Genomic DNA, 6,976 nt, shown 5'->3' with positions numbered 1-6,976 from the left:
AAAAAAAATATTGTTCACTAATATAAACTTTATTTCATTATTATTTGATAATTATTGTTTTATCAAAAAAAAAATAAATAAATTTTTTTTTTTTGGACTGCCACATCTAGTTGTAAATTATTATTTAGTTATTCTGCGTGTTTTCAAAAACTATGGCAAAATCGCGTTAACATAGAAGCTTCACTTTGTAACTTATTTGTTTTCAAGAATGCCTCGGGATTAGCCATTAGCAGAAAGCTTAATTCAACGCTCTTCATTTATATTAACTTATCATTGAGTGCTGATAGGCTCCCAAGAGTAACTCACTGAATAAAAATTTAATCAAAGGAGCATTGCATGATATCTGAAGCAGAACCCCAAAAACACAGAAAATCAGCACTCAGAAATGCAAGACACATTGCACGCAAGAAAATAGACACATAAAATTTCAACACTGTGGGAATTCAATTAAATCTTCATTATTCTATATGGCAGAATAAATATGGCATTATTCTATTCAAGTCTTTCAAAAACGGCAAAATAAATATGGCAGAATTTTATTCACCCTAAAATCCAGATCATTATTCAAATGTGGCAGAATTTCATGGCATTATTCACGATTCATTAATTGTTCCAATCATCCAAAACAATCAAAAACAAAAAATTATAACCGGAAACAAAGAAAAATATGGATTCCATAATATATATATCCAAATTCCCAAATTACAAACCCTAAGATTTCAATCATGTCAAAATTCCCAAATTGAATCCTAAAACAAAGACAATAACCGAATTTCATCATGAATTAAACATGGTAGGCTCTGATACTAATTGTTGGAATACAATCCCTATAACCTTATGCTCAATTAATCCATGCCAATTACATGATGAATAACCAAAGGCGGAAGCGTACCTGTGGGAATTGCCATTTATGAAATCCTGGGATGATGATGATAGAGTCAATGGGTTGGGTGATCTTCCTTAGCAAAACACCCTTAAGACCTTGCTCTATTGATGGGGATAGAGAGAACCAGAGAGTTTTCTCCTTTAGGGTTTTGAAACTGAATAGTCTTGTTGTGTTTGCCTTGGGGACCATTACCCCTATATATAACTATTATTAGTTATATCCCAAATTGCAGTATTTCCAATTCAGCCCCTCATTAAATTAGAAACTGCCTGGTATCTACACTATTAATTTTCATAACTATTATGCTCTTTAGCCATAAACTATTATATATTATTTGACCCCTAGTTTATTGGCTAATTATATAATGACCCTAACACACTTTATTAATTAATTACATATGTGACCCATAAATCTTACAAAAACTATATTCATTCTCAGATTGGTTGCTAATCGAGTTTCACCAAGAGAAGTATCCATGTTGCCTTGTAGGTGATCAGGAAGGGCTACCCATGGAAATTTGTACTGGTCACTTCATTAATATTTGGGAGGATAATTAGCTTCCTTTGCAGAACGACTACAAGATATGAACTCAAAAACCTATCTGATCTAATTTATCACATGTCTCTTAGTTAATTCTTCTAAATGCAGGTGATTGGAATTTATAATTCATAAATAAGGATTTTTTTTTTTTTTAACTTTTGAGGCAACTATCACAATTACCTTTTCCAGTCTCTCCTCAGATGGATCAGTTGACTAGGGGTCCCCAGAAAAATGGTAATTTTTCAATAAAAAGTCTTTATCACTCAATCAAGCAATGGGATGATTTTGAGAATCCACATTATGTAATTGTCCAAAAGGCTTGGAATGTCATTGAAGATCACAAAGAACTTTTAAATGTTCACTTTAAAAACTATTTTATTTATTCCCTTTTATTTGGAGTCCTCCTCCCATATCTTCCTTCAAATTGAACATTGATACATTTGAATCGATTGATAACAAATGGGGTGGTTGAGTTATTGTTATAGACTCGAAAGGTCTTGTCTTAGTAGTTGCTACTTAGAATTATGACACATTCCCTAATGCTAATATGGTTGAACCCGATTAGATTTTGATTAACAATTCAATTTGCTCATGATATGATTTTTCATAAAATTGTGTTGGATGATGATTCTCTTAATGTGGTCAACGCCTTAAATTCGTCTATCGATGATAACTCTGTTGAGATATCCAAACCAATATTTTGAAGATAAACAAACAAGTTAATTAATATCTAATCATGATTCTGATTGTGTTGTTATTTAAATTGTGTTATTGAGTGTATTATTTGAAGATAGATAATCAAGTACACCTATAAAACAAACCAAGATCAAGATGGTTCATAAGAATATCAATCCAAGCAAACCAATATCATTCTTGTTCATAAGAATACCAGTTTGGGCAAACCAAGATCATTTTGGTTTATGACAATATCATTATGATTGATCAAGATCATTCTAGATATTTCGTTTTAAAAAATAATGAAATGAATCATTTTCCAAAATAAAAATTTTCAGTAAAACGAATATCAAGGCAACTCAGAACAGTAATCAAACTCAAAATTTTATCTAAAATAAGCAAAATAACATCAACAAAAATAACTAGTTCAATCTCTAGATTGATAGCCTATGAACAAGTACAACTAGGACAACAAGGATGAAAAGGACATTGCTACTGCACCTTTTGCTGACAGTCCAGCATGCATGCAAGGCAACAAACTAACACTAGATAGCTGCTAAAAAACCCCAGTCACGATATTCAAGCACAAATCGAGAACGTTCTAGTTGCAAAGGAATAACGTTCTAGACAAAATAGAATACATGTCTATAAATTATCACTCTGAATAGTTGGATCAGTAACGACTATAATAAAAGGAACATCAAGGTGAATACAATAGCAAGAGTTTTCAGTGCAATAAATTCATCACTATAACAATCATACTCAAGAAATCAAAACTATTCAATCAAGCAAAAGCTCAAGTTCTTTTACACTAGATTCAAGGATTTTTTTATTGAATTATTGTTGATAATCAATCTCAAACAAGTGTTGAGTAGACTTTGATCCTAACACCTTCTTTCATAATTCCCTTTGAAACTCAAGTTTATTCCTTAAAGATAGTTTGTGTGTTTTATAAAAATCCTTTTTGTGATCAAAAGTTATTGTATAAAAATCCTTTTTCGATTGAAAGGTATCTCTAAAAATCCTTTCAAGGTTGAAAGGTCAATGCTGTAATTGATCAAGAGTGATCAAGAAAAAATGTGTGAAAGCAAGAACGTTCTTGTGTGAAACACATTAGTGGAAAATCTCACGAATTATGAGGACTAGACGTAACCCACCTTGGGTGAACCGGAATACATCATTGTGTGATTCTCTTATTCTTATCCTTTATTATTTCTCACTCACTATCACAAATCACGTAGAAATAATTTGTTTCATTTATTTTTTACTAATAAAAAATGCTCTGGATTTTTTATGAGTAACCAAGATTGATCTTGAGTTGATTTAAACTAAAAGCTTAAATTAATATTTTTAAAAAGGGGAATCACAATTCAAACCCAATTTTCTTGTGATTGATATTGCTAATTCAATTGACATCAAAGTCTGCCTCTAAGGATAAATACTTAACAAGTGTTAGAGGAAAATATTTAGGAAGCAATGTCAAAAGCCATGTATATCATTGAAGGAGGGCCATCAAACATACCACATTACTTTGATGGTATAGGCTACTACTTTTGTAGGAATATGGCGCATCATAACAAATGGAAACTTTATACCAAGAGTTGATCAAAGCGATTCAACATCTGCTGAAAAGAAAAAAGCAAATTGGACAACAGAAGACAAAGCTAAGGTACTTCTAAATTCGAAAGCTCAATTACTTTTGTCCTGTGCTTTAAGCAGGGAAGAAAGTGAAATAGTTTATGAAAGTGATATGACTAAAAAAGTATGGGATACATTACAAACTCATCATGAAGGAACCACCCATGTCAAAGAAACAAAATTGATATTGGTGAAATGTATTCAAGATTTACAACCATAGTTAATGAAATGCGTTCTCTCGTTAAGGCATATTCAGTCCAAGATAGAGTAAGAAAAATTATGAGATGTTTCTCAATTATATGGAGACCATTGGTCACAACCTTAATTCAAGCTAAGAATCTTGGGATACTTGAATTGAAAAAACTCATTGGAATCTTAAGAGCACATCAAGTACTACTGCAAGAGGATAAACCAGCAAAGAAAAGCAAAATAATAGCCTTAAAAACCTCTCAAAATCTTCAAGAGAGCACATCTTTACAACAGGATGAGAGAGAAGACTCATAAGAAATTGGTCACGAAGAAGCTGATGAAAAAGTAGTTCTTCTTACAAGAAAAATGCAAAGAATGATGAGAAGAAGAGATAAGATCAAAAGAAGTTTTCCAAACAAAATGGAAAACTATAAAATAGAAATAGATAAGAGTCAAATTACATGCTATTGTTGTCACCATATTTGACAAAACCTCCTTCCTTTAATGTCAAGGACAGGAATTTGGATTTGTCTCCTGTCATGTGCTTTGAGCATCTGCTATCTAAATACCAAGAATGCTTAGTGGAAGTCAAGCACACCTGCAACACACAATCAAAATTTTATTTTAGGTCCCCAATTTAAATTGGGTCTTGGAAGGTTAGTGTCAAAAATTGGTTTCTTTGCTATCCAAACTTGCTTCCATCCTCTATTGGCTAGTTTTTTAAATTTCCAATTTGAAACAAAATGTCCCTTTCTGCAACAGAAATGACATTTACCATCAAAGGATGAATGTTTGTTTGGTTTAGTAAAGATGTCATACATATTCCTTGAAATAACAGATTTTTGACCATGTTTGACATTTCTGGTTTGCATATAACCAATACCATATCTATTGTTATTTCTTTTAACATGCATATTGGGTTTATATCCTAAACCAGATTTTTCATTAACATGTCTTTGATTGCTAAGTATGACATTCAGTTTATCTTTATTATTAGCAAACTTCAATAAATCAGATTTTAATGATGCAACATTTTTTTCAAGTTCAATGCATCTTGCAGATTTGTCATGTGAATCCTTTTTCAGTTGTTCACATAAATTTTCAATTTCTTTATGGTCATTTTTCATTTGCTCAAGCATTTTCTTTGTGCTTATCAACTGTTTTATAGAATTCACATACTCATCATGCAGTTCATTGAAAGCTTCTTGCAGTTCATCATAAGTTGGATTAAATTGTGAACTAACCTCATTTTCTGATTCTGAGTCGGTATTTGCCATGAGACATAAATTTGCTTCTTCTTCATCTGAAGAGGCAGAGGATTCTTCGTTGTCATTCCATGCAACATATGCTTTTCTGGTTTTGGTGACTGATTCCTTGCCTTTTGTTTTTGTAGCTCTATTTTTGTTCTGCAACTTGTAACACTCAGACTTTATATGACCTGTTTTACCGCACTCATAACAGGTAATTGTCTTGTTGTCACTAGTCTTAGAACTGGATGGCTTTCTGAATTTGTTGTCTTTCTTTTTCAGAAATTTCTTAAACTTTTTGACAAGCAAACCAATCTCAGGCTCTTCATCAGTCTCACTGCTTGATTCATCTGAGCAACTTTCTTGTTCAGTTTTTGATTGATGCGTTTGGGCTTTCAAAGACAGTCCTTTCTTTTTCCTGCTATCTTGCTCTGACTCATCTAGTCTATGCAACTCCATTTCGTGCTCCCTGAGCTTTCCAAACAGTGTTGCAGTGGTCATTTTTGCCAGATCTTTCGATTCAGCAATAGCAGTTATTTTGGGCTGCCATTCTCTTGTAAAACACTTCATGATCTTTCCGATTTGCTGTTCATTCTCCACCTGTTTTCCCAAGGCATGAAGGTTGTTTATAACATGTGTAAACCTAGTATGTAGATCACTTATTGATTCATCTTTCTTCATGCTAAACAATTCGTATTCGTGCATAAGTGTATTTACACGAGCTCTTTTCACGTATGTGGTGCCTTCATGTGTTTCTTGAAGAATGTCCCACATTTCCTTTGCTGATTTACAGTTTGATACCCTAAAGAATTCTTCTGCACACAAAGCAGATGTTATAATATTCTTAGCTTTAGCATAATAACCTACCTTCTTTTTATCGTCCTCAGACCATTCGGATCTGGGCTTCGGAATCATCAAGTCATTAGTTCCAGCAATTTTAGGTATGTATGGTCCATTTTCAACAACATCTAGAATATCAATACCACTAGCTTCCAGAAATATCAGCATCCTATGTTTCCAATACATGTATGCGGTTCCATTGAAGGCTGGGGGTCTTGCAAGTGAAGCACCTTCTCCTAGAAAATTAACTGAGGCCATGTTCCTTTTATGAGTTTTACCTCTAAAAAAGTCAGGCTCTGGTGCCAATTGTTGATTATTATGACCTCGTAATTACATAATATATCAGTCTTTAATCAAATTAAAAATATATAAAATCGAATACGTCTAGCATACAATTAAGATCGAACATACAATCATACGATGTAAGATTTATATTCAGATTCATACACAGCGGAATTATAATGCGGCATACAAGATTAACAATTAAAAGTAAAAGGATAAGGGATAGAATGCACTAAGGTTTATCCTGGTTCAGTTGTCAATAAGACAACCTACATCCAGTCTTGACAATCCAACTGAATTTCAGCTTTTTCTTCAATAGAAAGAATTGAGACTTGTTTACAGATTGTCCAGTTTCCTCGAAACCTATCTATCTAACTCAATCTCTTTCCTATTGCTTAACCTATTGATCCTTGCAATCACTCGGCAGACTCACAAAAGATCAAGTACAGCTCCTTCTTGATGAGACCTCTCACCCAAGAAGATCGCCACCAGTTTCTAGCTGGATTTTTCACAGTCGTTTCTTTATAGAGTATTTGTTATGAACAAAATAAAAGAAGTACAAAGTTTGTCTTCAATCTCTATCAATGTATCTCACAAGAATCTAGTTGTTCAATTGAGTGTCTGTGAGAACATTGTCTTTTTCTCTTCAAGAATTCTTTTTCAGCTCTCTTAATGATTA

This window comes from Cicer arietinum, chromosome 6, assembly GCF_000331145.2.
Source record: "Cicer arietinum cultivar CDC Frontier isolate Library 1 chromosome 6, Cicar.CDCFrontier_v2.0, whole genome shotgun sequence".
NCBI classification, from domain to species: domain Eukaryota; kingdom Viridiplantae; phylum Streptophyta; class Magnoliopsida; order Fabales; family Fabaceae; genus Cicer; species Cicer arietinum.
This window is presented reverse-complemented; position numbering follows the sequence as displayed.